This window comes from Cervus canadensis, chromosome 13 (assembly GCF_019320065.1).
Source record: "Cervus canadensis isolate Bull #8, Minnesota chromosome 13, ASM1932006v1, whole genome shotgun sequence".
Lineage (NCBI taxonomy): Eukaryota > Metazoa > Chordata > Mammalia > Artiodactyla > Cervidae > Cervus > Cervus canadensis.
Window position 1 is genome coordinate 44,729,390 of NC_057398.1, and position 16,808 is coordinate 44,746,197.

Genomic DNA, 16,808 nt, shown 5'->3' on the forward strand with positions numbered 1-16,808 from the left:
GGATCCTGGGAGGGCGATTCCAGGGGACACTCTGCCTCCGCTTCGTTCTGGAGGCTTTTGGAGTGCTGTGCGGTTCTCTTCTTGGTTCCCAAGCTCCCTGAACAGGTTTGCATGCCCAAACCCTTTTAGGAGTGCTTTCCCTCCCAGGCTCAGTCTTAAGATAGTGTGGCATGATTTTTTAGACAATTTTTTAGAAATAAGGTGGCATATTGATCATTAAATCTTAATAATCTCTTTATCCTTTTGCTGTTTTTAAAATCAACATTTTTCAAAACATTCTTTGGTTTTTCCGAAAAGCCGAATGAGAACTAGTGTTAAGGATTTCTCAGGTCCATTTAAAAGCTTGTTAAGTGTTTGAAAGCTGAAGTGTAATGGAGAGTTTAAAGGGAGCCGCAAAGGATAAACTGATCTCTCTGGCCCTTGGCAGAAGAGTTACCCAGAACTATTCACCTTGCTTGATAGTTTCAAAGAAAAAAATTCTGGGTTGGAATTTGCTGAAGTTCTATGAAGGCAAGAATTGTGTATCATATCCTTTTAAAGTCTCCAAATGAAAAGATGATGTTTTAATAGTAGTCATTGAAATAAAATCCAACGAGCAGTCAGTTTGAGGATGCAGCAACTACATATAAACAACACACAATTCTTGGTTATTCTAAATCGATTTTCTTAGGAGCTGAATTGCATTGTGTAATGTATATGCAGTCTATGGGTTATCTCTAAATCTCAACAGTTTGCAAAGACACAGGTTATTCATCCCATTTTCCTGGTGACGGAAAGAATTAAGACTCAAGCATGAATCACACTTCAAATCAAGGATTTGAACCACGTTTAAAAGACAGCTAATGCTATACATACCACTGGCTTGTCTCTCATATTTTGATATTACAATTTAACTTTCACTGATTTTGCTTTTATTTAAGTATAAACATACAAGTTAAATGATTACAAGTATGTGTGTGTGTGTGTGTGTGTGCGCGCGCTCACACACACAATTGTGTCGGACTCTGCTATCCTATGGACTGCAGCCCACCAGACTCCTCTGCCCATGGGTTTATATACCTGCAAGAATACTGGAGTGGGTTGCCATTTCCTCCTCCAAGGGATCTTCCCAACCCAGGGATTGAACACCATCTCCTGTATTGCAGGCAGATTCTTTACTGCTAAGCCACCGGGGAAGCCCACAAGTTTGTGTGTGTGTTTGTGTGTATCTTTTGTAATATTGGTGTTAGAAAAATCAGACTGCCCTTTTGTAAGGCTACCTCTGCTTCTCTGCTTTTTGTTCTAAATATTACACTGTAGGTCATGTGATATAGCCAAACCTTGACAAGAGACAGATTTGCAATTCAGAGTAATAATGAAATGTTCCACTGTAGTTGAATTTAAACAAATGGTGTCCATATCAAGTCAGATTTTCATATTGAATAATTTTTTTTCTTTACCTTTTTAGAGGAAAACACTATAGATAATACCACCATTTTTTAAAAATAGGTATACTGGTAGCATACATGTTACAGGCAAGCTACTAAATTGAACAGTAAATCAATTCATAGATAATGTTTTATGATAAAAAAATCAGTCAAAGCATAAATTTGTACTGTTTCATATTTAATCTACTTAGTATACAGTGCCAGATATCAAAATGGATTCAACAAATTTAAATAAACCTGGGCTTAATCGTACTCACAATAGTTTTTTCTCTCTTGGATCCTGTCCAGATTCATTGATTATGACATTAATGTGGAATTTTCTGGTTGACCTTCAAAAGAACATTGTATATGAAATGACTTAGTTCAAACTGTTGTGGAGAAGATAATATTTCTAAAGACAGCCAATGAGATTTTAGTATGAGAATCTGACACTAAAATATTATTGAAATGTATAAATATTGTTGCTGCTGCTGCTGCTAAGTCGCTTCAGTTGTGTCCGACTCTGTGCGACCCCATAGACGGCAGCCCACCAGGCTCCGCCATCCCTGGGATTCTCCAGGCAAGAGCACTGGAGTGGGTTGCCATTTCCTTCTCCAGTGCATGAAAGTGGAAAGTTAAAGTGAAGTCACTCAGTCATGTACGACTCTTTGCGACCCCATGGACTGCAGCCTACCAGGCTCCTTCATCCATGGGATTTTTCCAGGCAAGAGTACTGGAGTGAGTTGCCATTGCCTTCTCCGTAAATATTGTTGAATTTATATTAAGTAATTCACACCCATAACACTTTTTCCTATACATTTTCATAGCTCTTATAAGTTCTTATTGCAGCACAGATGTTATAATTATCTATCCTATCAGTCCATTGGCTTTTTGGGGAACTGAGACCACACCTGATCCTTTACTGTGCTGAATGGTTTTCATATGATTTCAGTAGGCTTCAAGTTTATCTACTAAATGGAGATTAATCATTACTACCTCAAATAATTGCTACAGGGGTTAAATTATATAATACATAAGAAAACACTATGAACAATAGGCTGCTATATTGTTGTTATCAGAACATTCAGGTACAGGAAAGTACTTTATATAATGCCAATGATATTGTCATTTTCATTGGCAGTTATGTCAATTAATCTTGGTTGCTTGTAATCAGTTATAGAAACTGCACTGATCCACAAATTTGCATCTCATTAAAGTTTATATTTATTCTATAAGCACTTTACCCAGTCTTGGTAAAGTCATTACTGGTATTTTACACAATACTTTCAAACTGTATAGCATTTTCAAGTAAAACATACACGATCCATCAACATCTGTTGATTTCAAACTTAAACTTAACAGATACCATTGGCCAGAAATTTTAACATTGTCTGAATTAAACATTTTGCATGAGTGTAAAACCTAAGGCTAGAGCAGGCTGAGAGTATTAAGAAGTAACAGGGAGGAGTGTTTTATTAAGCCTTTCATAACAATAATGGTACCTTACATTTCTACAATATTTACATTTGTAGCATGTTTTCATACCCTTTATCACATTTTTACTTCATGGAAAAATTATCTGAAAGTTGTCTTGATCACAGAGTCTGGTCTACAAGCTGTGTTCATTGACTCTAAATAAAGGATTTTTTCTCTAACCTAAAATCAAAATATCTCAAATGAATACTTCTTAATATACAGCATTTTACTTTTTAATGTGTTTGCTTTTACTAAGTTATAACCAGGTTTTGTTAAAGGTTTATTAAATAAAATATTTCAATAATTAGACCTGCCTTGGTAGCATACATTATGTCCTCCCTAATTACCTTCGCAGTATTAAAGATCATATTAAAACATTGACCCAAGAAATACTCTAGTCTTTGTTGTCAATAAGTTGATCCAGCTGCTTAAAATTGCATTACTTGAAAAAAAAAAAGAGACTATTTTTTAGAACCCTTTAAGGTTCACAGCAAAATTTAGGAGGAAATACAGAAATTTCCTATATCTACCTGCTCTATATATGGATAGCTTCCCTCATCAACATCACTCACCAGAATCGTACATGGGTTACAACTGATGAGCCTATACTGATAACATCATAATCACCCCAAGTCCATAGTTTACCTTGGAGTTTGCTCTTGATGTTGTAAGTTCTATGGGTTTGGACAAATGTATAAAGACATTATCCATCCCTATAGTGTCACAGAATACTTTCAGGGCCCTAAAAATCTTCAGTGCTCCACCTTTTCTCCTCCCCTGCAACCCATGCCCATGTCTATAGCCATGTAGTTGTTACTGATTAGTTACAAAATGACAATGAGGATTTTAGAAATATTAAATTATTAACAAAGTGAATTTATCTGCATACAAACTTCTTTTGGACTAGCAATTCTTTTTTTCAGTGCCTACTTTGCTGGTCACTGAATTGGTCCATCACCAAAGGTATTATACATTTGTTTCTCACAAAAACCATGCAAAGTAAACATAATCATTCCTGTGTTTCAGATGAGGAAACAAAGACTCAGGAAGATCAGCTTGCTCAAGAGACACAGCTAACAAAAGCCAATGCTATGGCCGAAACTCAAGAGTGGGTCAACTCTCAATACCGTTTTCACAGCACAAACCTGTCTGGTCTTGTGTGGGTCCCTGGCATCTCTGCTGGGTTAAGAGTGCCACAGCCAGAAAGAAGCTGATAAGTAATGGGAAAAGTTGATTAGCCCCCAGGATGAGACTCTAGTAGAATGAGTTTATAGTGTTAGGTGCTCACATCTTACTCACACAAGGATAACCAAATGAGATAGCAGTGTGATATTTCTGAGTGTTAAAAACATTAGTTCTAGTGCCAGCTCACTTGACAACCAACTAGTTGTGGGACTTAATCAAAATATTTTGCCTAATTACATCTGCCAAGTTGCTATGGTTTAATCACAAAGTTGACCTCTGCAGTGAGCACTGGACAGATCTATCATGTCAACACATCTGATTGGCTGTGTCACAAAAAATTAGCCAATGTCTATACTGAGAAAAAAGTAAAGAGGTTAGTTGAAAAGATTAACTGGATGCTTAGTACAACAAAAAGCTTCTGGTGGAAAAAAGAAATCTAAGTCATCCTAATTCATAGTGTGGATAGATTAAACCATTCAGACAGTTGCTTAAATTGTCACTTCATGTGGCCCTTATGCCTACAGCCATTGAACTGTGAATTCCTACTTGAAAATCACCCTGACAGTCTAAATTCAATTATGAGTACCTGGGACAATTTTTTATGTGTCTCTTACGGTATCATTGGCTTCCCTAGTAGCTCAACTTGTGAAGAATCTGCCTGCAATGCAGCAGACGCTGGTTCAATTCCTGGGCCGGGAAGATCCCCTGGAGAAGGGACAGGCTACCTACTCCAGTGTTTTTGGGCTTCCCTGGTGACTCAGATGGTAATGAGTCCACCTGCAATGTGGGAGACCTGCGTTCAGTCCTTGGGTTGGGAAGATCCCCTGGAGGAGGGCATGGCAATCCACTCCTGGAGAATCCTCATGGACAGAGGAGCCTGGCAGGCTGTGGTCTGTGGGATCACAAAGAATCAGACACGACAGAGCGACTAAGCACAGCACAGCACAGCATGGTATCATTATAAAGTATATTCAACCCAGCAGTAAAAAAGGAAATATCTGATTGGTAACTTATACCATAATTATGGTTATACCATTAATATAGTAAGTTACACCATAATTCTCACTCATTCCTAGAATCTTAAAACTGAAATCTAACCTTACATAGAGTGATGTGAGAATGATGTATATTTACTGAATCTGGGCACCCATGAAGAATGTTCTTTGCATGGTTTCTTATATTTTTATGCCACCCTGGTAGTGATCATGGCTTTCTTTTACTTTTTGTTCTTTTTAGGAACCCATTGTTATTGACATCAATAATATGGAATTAGTAAATATCATAAAACTATTTAGACACCTCTGACATCTCCTACTTGTTCATCTGTGCTAAAAAGGAATTTACTAACTTCATAGATATTCAGTATACCTGACAATTAGAGTAGTTGTTTTTTTTTTATTTCTGTGGTAAATCATGTTGATATGTACTATCTCAATGCTTGTCCAAGCTCACTATTGATAGCTCTGTACATTACACAATATTTTTTGAAGATAAAATGTATCGTATTTAGTACCCAACAATGAAATTCAGAAAGCTTGAAGCTAAATTTTATGCTTAGCTGCTGGAGCTTTTCTTGGTCTTAGGTTTTCTAAGCCACTGATGTCCTTCTCTCACTCCTCCCTATTATGTGATTCTAGTTCATTGCCCTTGTTTTAATGATATTTTTCCAGTCTTCATTTTTTGCAAATGGCTTTGTTAAATGAAGGCAGAGAATAAATAATAGATGAAGAATTAGTTACTCTGTCATGAGCCAACACTGTCTGTCAGCTTGTCAATCTGACGGATTGGTTTCAAGCTGTAAAAACTGTTAAATTAATATACAAAAATGGACAGTGAACATTAAACATATTTCATTTCCCTCTTTGCATATTTCTATTCTAGTTATTCTCAAGATACTCCAGTCCTTTCCAAAGGCATTCATTTTAGCAATTTATGTGTACTAGGCCGTGAAGACACAAGATAAATAAAACAAGATTAAAAATTATTTAAGCTTGATCTGGTTGGAGAAGCAGACAGGTAAATGCTATAACACAGCTACAGGTGCAGCAAAACCAGGAGAAGTATGAGCTAGGGGAAAAGTAACAGAGAAAATTACCCAAATGGGGATAAGACTCTAAAAAGAAAATGTGGTTACACATTTAGATGATCTTAGCAGAGAGCTAGAGCTCAGCTTTGCAGAATTCAACTCAGAATTTCCACTTGACAAACATGTATTGAGTATCCAGTGTGTCCTTAGTTTGGTGACCACCATGGGCATTCAAAATTCAGAGGAATCATAAACCCTAGTGTAAATGAATTTACAGTCTTAAAAATAGACAAACCCTAACCAAATCACAGATAACATGAGACTATGATAAAATGTTGAGAAAACATGAGATTATGTTGAGAAATGATCAAATGTCAAGAAATAAGATATTAAATCAATAGTTCCCAATGAGGCACTGAAAAATACACTTTCCCTGATTTTAGGGTATATAACTTGGTTTGGGAAGGCAGATTTTGGTTTGGGAAAAGTCAGTAAGTGGCAGGTATCACACTGGTTCTGAGAGTTGTTTAGCAAGCTAAACATAAAATAAAAAGGCCTGCTTAGAAGAGAGATTCTAACTTATTTGATGTACCCATTAGTGCGGAATAGGTGGATGCTCAAGGTAGCTTCTGAAAGTTCACTCGCCGAACCTGACACGTAACTGGACTGAGGGTTATAATTTGGTTGTAGTCCCAGTTTCAGAATGAAAATGTAAACTCTATAGGCTTCAGTGTCTTTATTGGGAACAGACATGTAAAGAACAGGTGCATGTAATTTCCTCCCTTTTAATCTTGTTACTGTGTTGCCCAGTTATTTATTTTACAAATACAGATGCATTAGTTATAATTCTAATATAATAAGTCATTAGTATACTTAGGGTTATTCTAAATGATTGTTCAACTAGAATTTTGCTGACAGGAAAAAAATGAATTATAATAAAGTATTACTAAAATCCTCAGTTACCCTGAATATGTATACTTCTCAAAATCTTGACAGAAAATCTCAAAGCCAATGGTATACAGTATGAGAGAAAGGTAATTAAAACATTTATATTCTCTAAGAAGAGAGTTCCCTGGCTTACACTTATCAGACATCATAGTGTTTACCTACCTGCAAGTGGTAGATGAAGGAGGCTATAAGTTCCAGTAAAGGAATAGGAAGGCGGCTGAACCCAATGGGGTAGAAACAAATTATAACTAGAAAACCTAGCCAAGGAGTTCCTTAGTGTGCATGAGACATAAAAGGACTCATAGTTCTCCAGACCAGGAACTCAGATAGAAAAGGAGGGGATGATAGAAAACAAGTTAAAATCAGATATCAGCAGCTCGCTAAGAACATGCGTAGGAAATGCAGAAGGAAAACTGGTTTCGCTGATAAGGGGGTCTAGTAAATTGAATGTAAATTGTCAGGAAACTACAGAAAAAGACAAAGTGGCAGCAAGCCAATTGGAATTTCAGAGAATCCTTGCTGGGGTTGGAGTCAAGATGGCTGAGCTGGAGGATGCAGACTTCACGTATCCTCACAACTAGGGCACCTACCTGCTAGTTGGGGGCCTTGGACCCCTAAAAGGATGGGAGGAATCCTTGCACAACTGGGTAGGGAAGTGGAGGGAGGTGGAAGACAGGATAGAAATAGTGGAGGCAGTACAGGACCAGCACCCCCTGAGGATCAGCTGTGCGAGGGGAGGGGTTCCAATGATCAGAGGGGCCCACGTTTTCATTTTTATTTTTCCTAATGCATTTTTAATGTTTCTAATTCTTTGTTATTGTTCTGTTCCCTTGTTGTTTGTTGCCTTTTTATTCCCCTGCACAGTTTGTGGGGCCTTGGTTCCCAGGTCAGGGGGTCAGGCCTGAGTTCCTGTGGTGGGAGCAGAGGCGGGTGGGACAAATTGAGAGAGTAGCATTGATGTTTATACACTACCGTGTGTCAAATAGATAGCCAGTGGGAACCTGCCTCACGCCACCGGGAGCTCAGCTCTGTGCTCTGTGATGACCTAGAGTAGTGGGACAGGGGGCTGGATGGAGGTTCAGGAGGGAGGGGGCTTATACACACACACTTATAGCTGCTTCACGTGCTGGACGGCACAAACTAACAACATTGTAAGGCAATTATACTCCGCCCCCCCAAAAGAATCATTTTTCCCATTTACAATTTTATTATGAGAAATAAAATGGTGCATGATTTATATGAACTCTCATGACTCACCCTGTCCCAGTCTTCATGTGTGAGATGAGACAGAGCCCAACCTGAGACATCACTTTCCACACCCTCTTGATCCCCAAAAAATTTTACCTGGATTTTTCTAAAACCACAGAAGCTCTTTATTCAGGAGGAGAGCAAGTTGTTTTTTGAAGTATAGTTAAGCATAATGATTCATGGTTGGTTGTTTTTGTTTGTTGTAGATTATATTCCATAGCAGGGATTACAAGATATTGGGTTTAATCCCCTGTGCTGTACAGTAAATCCTTATTGCTCATCTATTTTATGTATAGTGTGTATTTTTTAATCTCTATACCCACAATTTGTAATCCCATACCCCTAATTTATCTCTTCCCACGTCCTCTTTGGTAATCATAAGTTTGTTTTCTATGTCTGTGAGTCTGTTACTGTTTTTTATAAACATAAATTTGTAGTACTTTTTAGATTCCACCTATACATAATATCATATAGTGTTTGTCTTTTTCTGTCTGATTTATTTCACTAAGCATAATATTCTCTAGGTACATCGAAGTTGCTGCAAATGGCAATATTTCATTCTTTTTATGATTCAGTAGAAGTCCACTATATACATTATACACATACACACACACACCCCACATCTTCTCAAGTCATTCATCAACTGATAGACACTTAAGTGGCTTTCATGTCTTAGCAACTGTAAATAGAGGTACTATCCGTGGGGTCGCAAAGAGCCGGACACGACTGACTGACTAACACACACACACACATATGAACATCAGGTGCATGTATCTTTTAGAATTAGTAGTTTTGTTTTTTCTGGATATATAAAGATGGGAACAAGTCTGAATGCTTACTCCATGCCAGGTGCTATGCTAAGAGCTTTATATACATTTTCATCTAATGCTCAAAGCAATTTACTATTACCCCTATTTCATATTCTGGAAACTGTGGCTTCAAGAGGTTAAGTGAACTGCTCAAGGTCACATAAAAGTAAGTGACAGAACTTGGAGTCCAACCCAGTACTGATTTTCAATACCCAGGTTCCTAATATATATTCTGTTGTAATCACTTTATTAAATGAATAGAAAGCAGCTGTGTACTTTCACCCTGTTAAACTCAGCCTGTGTAACTGTTCTTTCCTTGCTCATAAAGGATGCTTCTGGCATGTTTCATAGTTTATTTTGTCATTTTTTTTTTAATTTTAGGAAGTTCAGTCTAGGAATCACAGAACTCCAATTTTGCATGCAATTGACAGACTTTTCCCTCTTCCTGAAAACCTGCAGTTGGGGAGGGAGACTGCTCTATCTCCTTTACCTCTTAATAACCTCTGCTTGTGGCCTCTCCAGGTTAGACATTAGAATAAAGAGTGTTGCAGGTTGGGTTCCCCAGGAATTAGACTCTTGAAACAGAGATTAGTATCCAAAGACGGCCTTAGGGATTAACATATGTGGAAGGAAGGGGGCAAAGGGAGAAACCGATCAATCCCAAAAAGGTCTCACATGACCCCATGGAGTGCTCTGGAGCTGGGATGGCTCTTTAACTTAGCCTTAGTTGAAGTAGGGAGCTAGAAATTCATTTGTACCCAGTTTTGATCAGTCTTTGTGTGTGCTACACCCCCTGTGACCTTGGGCAAGGCAATTTTCTTCAGCTGAGGTAGTCCCCAAAGAAAGCTGACAGCTGAAGGCCATCTTGAGGCAGTATTCCAGAAAGCTGGGGGAATAAGCCTTTCTTTTCTAAAGAGGGTCTCCATGGGTCACCACAGCATCCACTACAGGGACCAATGGTAAGAGGGAAGGAACATCTTTCTGCCTAGATGGTCCCAATACTCTGTTCATGCAGCATACACCAATGCTGATTCTTTTCCTCCCATGGGGGAAACATAGAGGGTTCTTTGAAAGTCTTGTCACTAAGGATCTCTCTCCTGAAGTTCTTATGTTGGTAATGTGTACTCAGAGGAGCTGCTTAAAATTTTCCTCTGAGTCCCCTTCCATCCTGGCTTCCTCAGGTCCATCCTCTGCTGGGTCACTTCACTTCTCAAGCAGCCTTTTTGGGCAGAGCATTCAAAAATGAGCAATGCCAGAAAAGCCTCCAGCATTAGCTCATAAAATTAGACATTCTTGTCCCTCCACTCCAGACATGTAGAACTTCTGGTGTAGCCCTGACTTTGTGTTCTTCAAAAGGAAGACATCACCTTCTATCTGTAGGCTTTCCCATGAATGGATTGGGTACTATGTACATTGTTCCCCAAGCCCCAGGGGGAAAAATATATATGCTACCATATAAATCCAGATCTGTTCTCCTCCAGTGTCTCCTTTTGGAATAAACCTGGTTATGTTCTCATTTTTCATTTGAATCCACCAAGAAACACTTCCATTTTCTAGCCATGAAGTGCTTGATCCCAGAAATCTTGTGTAATGCCACAGGAAAGGTACGACCATGGAGACATTCTACTATGGCAAGGCAGACAGAAACAGAGAGTCCATCTATTCTGTGATAAGATGAACCAGAATATGCATAGGATGGGTACCACATAATCCATATATTGAGTACTTCTACATTTCTAGCCCTTCTAGATCAGTTCAGGCGCTCAGTCGTGTCTAACTCTTTGCAACCCCATGGACGGCAGCACTCCAAGCTTCCCTGTCCATCACCAACTCCCAGAGCTTGCTCAAACTCATGTCCATCGAGTAGGTGATGCCATCTAACCATCTCATCCTCTGTCATCCCCTTCTCCTCCTACCTTCAATCTTTCCCAGCATCAGTCTTTTCCAGTGAGTCAGTTCTTTGCATCAGGTGGCCAAAGTAATAGAGTTTCAGCTTCAGCGTCAGACCTTCCATTGAATATTCAGGACTCATTTCCTTTAGGATGGACTGGTTGGATCTCCTTGCAGTCCAAAGGACTCTCAAGAGTCTCCTCCAACACCACAATTCAAAAGCGTCAATTCTTCGGCACTCAGCTTTCTTTATAGTCTAACTTTCACATCCATACATGACTACTGGAAAAACCATAGCTTGATTAGACAGATCTTTGTTGGCAAAGTAATGTCTCTGCTTTTTAATATGCTGTCTAGGTTGGTCATAGCTTTTCCTTCAAGGACCAAGTGTCTTTCAATTTCATGTCTGCAGTCACCATCTGCAGTGATTTTGGAGCCCCAAAAAATAAAGTCTCTCACTGTTTCCATTGTTTTTCCATCTATTTGCCATGAAATGATGGGACCGGATGCCATGATCTTAGTTTTCTGAATGTTGAGTTTTAAGCCAACTTTTTCACTCTCCTCTTTCACTTTTATCAAGAGGCCCTTTAGTTCTTCACTTTCTGCCATAAGGGTGGTGTCATCTGTGATTCTGAGGTTCTTGATATTTCTCCTGACCCTCTTGATTCCAGCTTGTGCTTCATCCAGCCAAACATTTCACATGATGTACTCTGCATCTAAGTTAAATAAGCTGGGTGACAATATATAGCCTAGATAACACTCCCTTTTATTTTCACATGTCACACTTTGAAGATAAAGGGCCTGAGCAATCTCCCTGAGTAAAGATAATAACATGTTCTTTCCAGTTGATGATTTGCCCCCAACCATCTGGGCCATCTCTGAATTTTGAAAATGGTTGAGGTTTGCTCTCTACTTTCCCTGGCCGTGACAACCAATTTTCATAAGGTTACACAGTTCATGCGTGTGTGCATGCTCCGTCACTTCAGTTGTGCCTGACTCTGTGACCCTATGGACTGTAGCCTGCCAGGCTCCTCTGTGCATAGGATTCTCTAGGCAAGAATACTAGAATGCCCTCTTCTGGGGATCATCCCGACCCAGAGATAGAATTCACATCTCTTATGTCTCCTGCCTTGGCAGGGGACACTAGGGCCACCTGGAAGCCCATACAAGGTAGTATAACCAACACCATAAACTTGTTCAGATATCAGTCTTAAAGTATACTAGCAGGAGTGTCAATCCAATAACTGATTAGGGCTAAAATAGCTTTGAATACCAAGAGCTTATTGCTGTTACCAATAAGTAGCTTTGTTTTTATAGTCTTCATTCAATTCTAATAATTACTCTGGGACTTAGCAGAGAATCAGTTCAGTTATCATATTATGAATCAGTGTGTTAAAAAATTCCTAAGCTTTGACCCCAGTCTTCTGGCTTAAGCAGGTGTAAGGTCAAGACGGATATTGAGCAACATCTTCTGTATATTAAAAAAGTCCTTGAGGGGGAGAATCAAGATGGCAGAGTAAGAGACTGTGGCGCTCACCTCCTCCAACAAATACATCTACAAATGGAACAACTCTCACAAAAAAATCTACTGATATTCTCTAGCAGAAGACCTCAAACACCTAAAAGAACAAGACAGATCTCCATGGAACCAGTAGGGTGGAAAAAAAAAAGAAGAGGAAGCAGGATAAGACCTGTCCTGCTGAGAAGGAGCTGAAAAGGAAGAAGGGTTCCTGCACCCTGGGAAGCATCCTCACCAGGAGGGAGGTCCCCTGGGACAGAAAAGGAGCCTCAGAGGCTAAAGAGGTGAGTGCAACAACTGGTTTGTGGCAAGCAGGACAGAGAGAAACCTCAAAGATGGTAGGTGGCACCATCCTGAGCATCCCAGCCTGAGCCATGTGCCCACTGGTGAGGGCAGGGTTGGGTGCTAAAACTCAGGGTTTAGAGGGTTGCTCTGGGATGAGCACTGTCATTGACTGCATGGGCACAGCCTGAAGGGCCCGGAATGTGGTACAACTGCAACCAGGGCTGTTTGCAGAAGAAGCCGGGGCCAGCCATAGAAGGAAAGTGCCATTGTTAAGTTGCATCAGAAGGGAGGGGTAGAGCTGCCATTACACCCTCTTTCTCTCACCGGAAGAGTGTGTCCCAGCTGCCTTGTAGGCTGGCTTCAGTGCCAAGCACTGCCTCAGCAGGCACCAGGAGAGCTGGAGAGATGCCAGGAGGTTACCCCCATGCAGAGGCAAGGCTGAAACCACAGCTGAGCCCCCGGGGCCAGACAACTTGGAAAGCAGGGCTGAAAACTCTCCCCCTGTGGCTGTGTGAGCCATGGATTTAGGCCTCCTGTGCTGGCTTTGTAAATGTAATGCCTGAGGGACATCCCAAAGGACAATGGGTGCTCCCAGGGACTGAGCTGGCCTTAGCAGCTGTGGGCTTTGTGGGTGTGTGCACACGGGGACTGGCTGGGCCAGCATCTGAGCTGCCTCCATGGCTTCCACAATAGATCCAGGTGCACAACTTCTGTGACTTCTGGGGCCTGACTTCAGTGGACCTGTGCTGTGGCCTTGTGAAAACAGTGTCTGAGAGACACCTGGGCCCACTGCCGGCATTCCCATGGTTGAGGCAGGGCCAAGGACAGTGCCAACAAGGGTGTATTTTGTGAACTCACACAAAGGGTGAAAGATGACTTAACGAGCACACTCATCCGTGAACAGCTTCAGTGGAGGGATACCCAGTGGCTCCTCTCCTAGTGGGAGCACTCCAACCCTGCCTCCCTCACACCTCAGCTCAGAAACACAGCTCAGAAACAGACATGGGGCTTCTACTCGAACAATGAAGGAGCCAATTCCTGCCACTAACAGAGCAGTGACAACCCCAGCGCAATGACAGGGCCCTGCTCAACATCCAGCCCAGGTTCTGGTCACCACAAGACCAGTCACACCTCTTATCAAGGGGATAATGGCCAAAAGACACTGAGGAAAGAGGTGTCAGGCATCTGTACTAAAAATAGCCCTTGCACCGAAAATATTAAACCCAGGCAGGCTACCCAGGGATGTTTTCACATAAAACTAGCCCTCCAAGGTCACAGTGGATAACTGTTACTCCCAAACTCACAGAGCAAGAGAAATATAAGTGAAAAGAAGAAGCAGAGAAGCCACTCCCAGTGAAAAGAGCAAGAGGATTACCCTGAAAGAACACATAATGAAACAGAACTCTTCAGTCTAATTGACACCAAGTTCAAAAAGAAGATAATGAAAATATTGAAGGAATTAAGAAAGGCTATTAAGAGAAATATCAATAGAAAGCATCACTACGAACAAAGCTAGTGGAGGTGGTGGAATTCCAGTTAAGCTATTTCAAATCCTGAAAGATGATGCTGTGAAAGTGCTGCACTCAATATGCCAGCAAATTTGGAAAACTCAGCAGTGGCCACAGGACTGGAAAAGGTCAGTTTTCATTCCAATCCCAAAGAAAGGCAATCCGAAAGAATGCTCAAACTACTGCACAATTGCACTCATCTCACACACTAATAAAGTAATGCTCAAAATTCTCCAAGCCAGGCTTCAGCAATACGTGAACTGAGAACTTCCAAATGATTAAGCTGGTTTTAGAAAAGGCAAAGGAACCAGAGATCAAATTGCCAACATCCACTGGATCATCGAAAAAGCAAGAGAGTTCCAGAAAAACATCTATTTCTGCTTTATTGACTACACCAAAGCCTTTGACCGTGTGGATCACAATAAACTGTGGAAAATTCTGAAGGAGATGGGAATACCAGACCACCTGACCTGCCTCTTGAGAAACCTATATGCAGGTCAGGAAGCAACAGTTAGAACTGGACATGGAACAACAGACTGGTTCCAAATAGAAAAAGGAGTATGCCAAGGCTTATTTAACATGTATGCAGAGTACATCATGAGAAATGCTGGGCTGGAAGAAGCACAAGCTGGAATCAAGATTGCCGGGAGAAATATCAACAACCTCAGATATGCAGATGACACCACCCTTATGGCAGAAAGTGAAGAGGAACTAATAAGCCTCTTGATGAAAGTGAAAGAGGAGAGTGAAAAAGTTGGCTTAAAGCTCAATATTCAGAAAACTAAGATCATGGCATCTGGTCTCATCATCTCATGGGAAATAGATGGGAAAACAGTGGAAACAGTGTCAGACTTTATGTTTTTGGGCTCCAAAAATCACTGCAGATGGTGACTGCAGCCATGAAATTAAAAGATCCTTACTCCTTGGAAGGAAAGTTATGACCAACCTAGATAGCATATTAAAAAGCAGAGACCTTACTTTGCCAACAAAGGTCTGTCTAGTCAAGGTTGTGGTTTTTCCAGTGGTCATGTATGGATGTGAGAGTTGGACTGTGAAGAAAGCTTAGAGCCGAAGAATTGATGCTTTTGAACTGTGGTGTTGGAGAAGACTCTTGAGAGTCCCTTGGACTGCAAGGAGATCCAACCAGTCTATCCTGAAGGAGATCAGTCCTGGGTGTTCATTGGAAGGACTGATGTCGAAGCTGAAACTCCAATACTTTGGCCACCTCATGTGAAGAGTTGACTCACTGGAAAAGACCCTGATGCTGGGAGGGATTGGGGGCAGGAGGAGAAGGGGATGACGGAGGATGAGATGGCTGGATGGCATCACCGACTCGATGGACATGAGTTTGAGTAAACTGCAGGAGTTGGTGATGGACAAGGAGGCCTGGCATGCTGCAGTTCATGGGGTCGCAAAGAGTCGGACATGACTGAGTGACTGAACTGAACTGAACTGATCAAGAGAAATACAGATTACTATAAAAAGAAACTAGAAGGAGGAACCACAAATAATTAGAAAATGTAACTGTAGAGATGAAAGCTGAACTAAAGGCAATGAATTTTTTAGTTGTGTGTTGTTTAATTGCTAGGTCATGTCTGACTCTTTTGGGCCTCCATGGATTATAGCCTGCCATACTCCTCTGTCCGTGGGGTTTCCCAGGCAGGAACACTGGAGTGGGTTGCCGTTTCCTTCTCCAGGGGATCTTCCCTACCCAGGGATCAAATCTGCATCTCCTGCATTGGCAGGCGGATTCTTTACCACTGAGACACTAGGAAAGCCAATGAATAGGCAATGAATAAGAGAATGAATAATGCAGAACGAATAATTTATCTGGAAGATAGAATAATGGAAATCACCCAACCCAGAACAGAACACAGAAAGCCAAATTGGAAAAAAAAAAATGAAAGCACTATAAGAGATACATGGGATAATCTAAAGCATGACATGCAATACATAAAGGGGGTTCTCATAAGGAGAAGAAAGAGAAAGGGGATTGAAAATGTATTTGAAGAAATTATAACTGGAAAGTTCCCAAACCTAAATAAGAAAACATATCCAGGTACAATAAGCAGGTACGTGCGTGCATGCGTGCTTGCTCAGTCATGTCTGACTCTTTGCAACCCCATGGACTGTAGCCCACCAGACTTCTCTGTCCATGGGATTTTCCAGGCAAGAATACTGGAGTGGGTTGCCATTCCCTTCTCCAGGAGATCTTCCCCACCTAAGGATCGAATCTACATCTTTTGCATTTCCTGTATTGGCAGGCAGATTCTTTACCATTGAGCCACCAAGGAAGCCCTACACAATAAGCACAGAGGGTCCCAAACAAGATAAACCCTAACGGACTACACCAAGACATATTATAATAAAAATTACAAAAGTTAAAGAGAGGATTCTAAAGACACCAAGAGAAAAGCAAAGAGTTAATTACAAGAGAACTCCCATAAGATAGCTCATTTCTCAATGCTGAAAGCCAGAAGGGAGTGTTTAGATGTATTCAATGTCCTG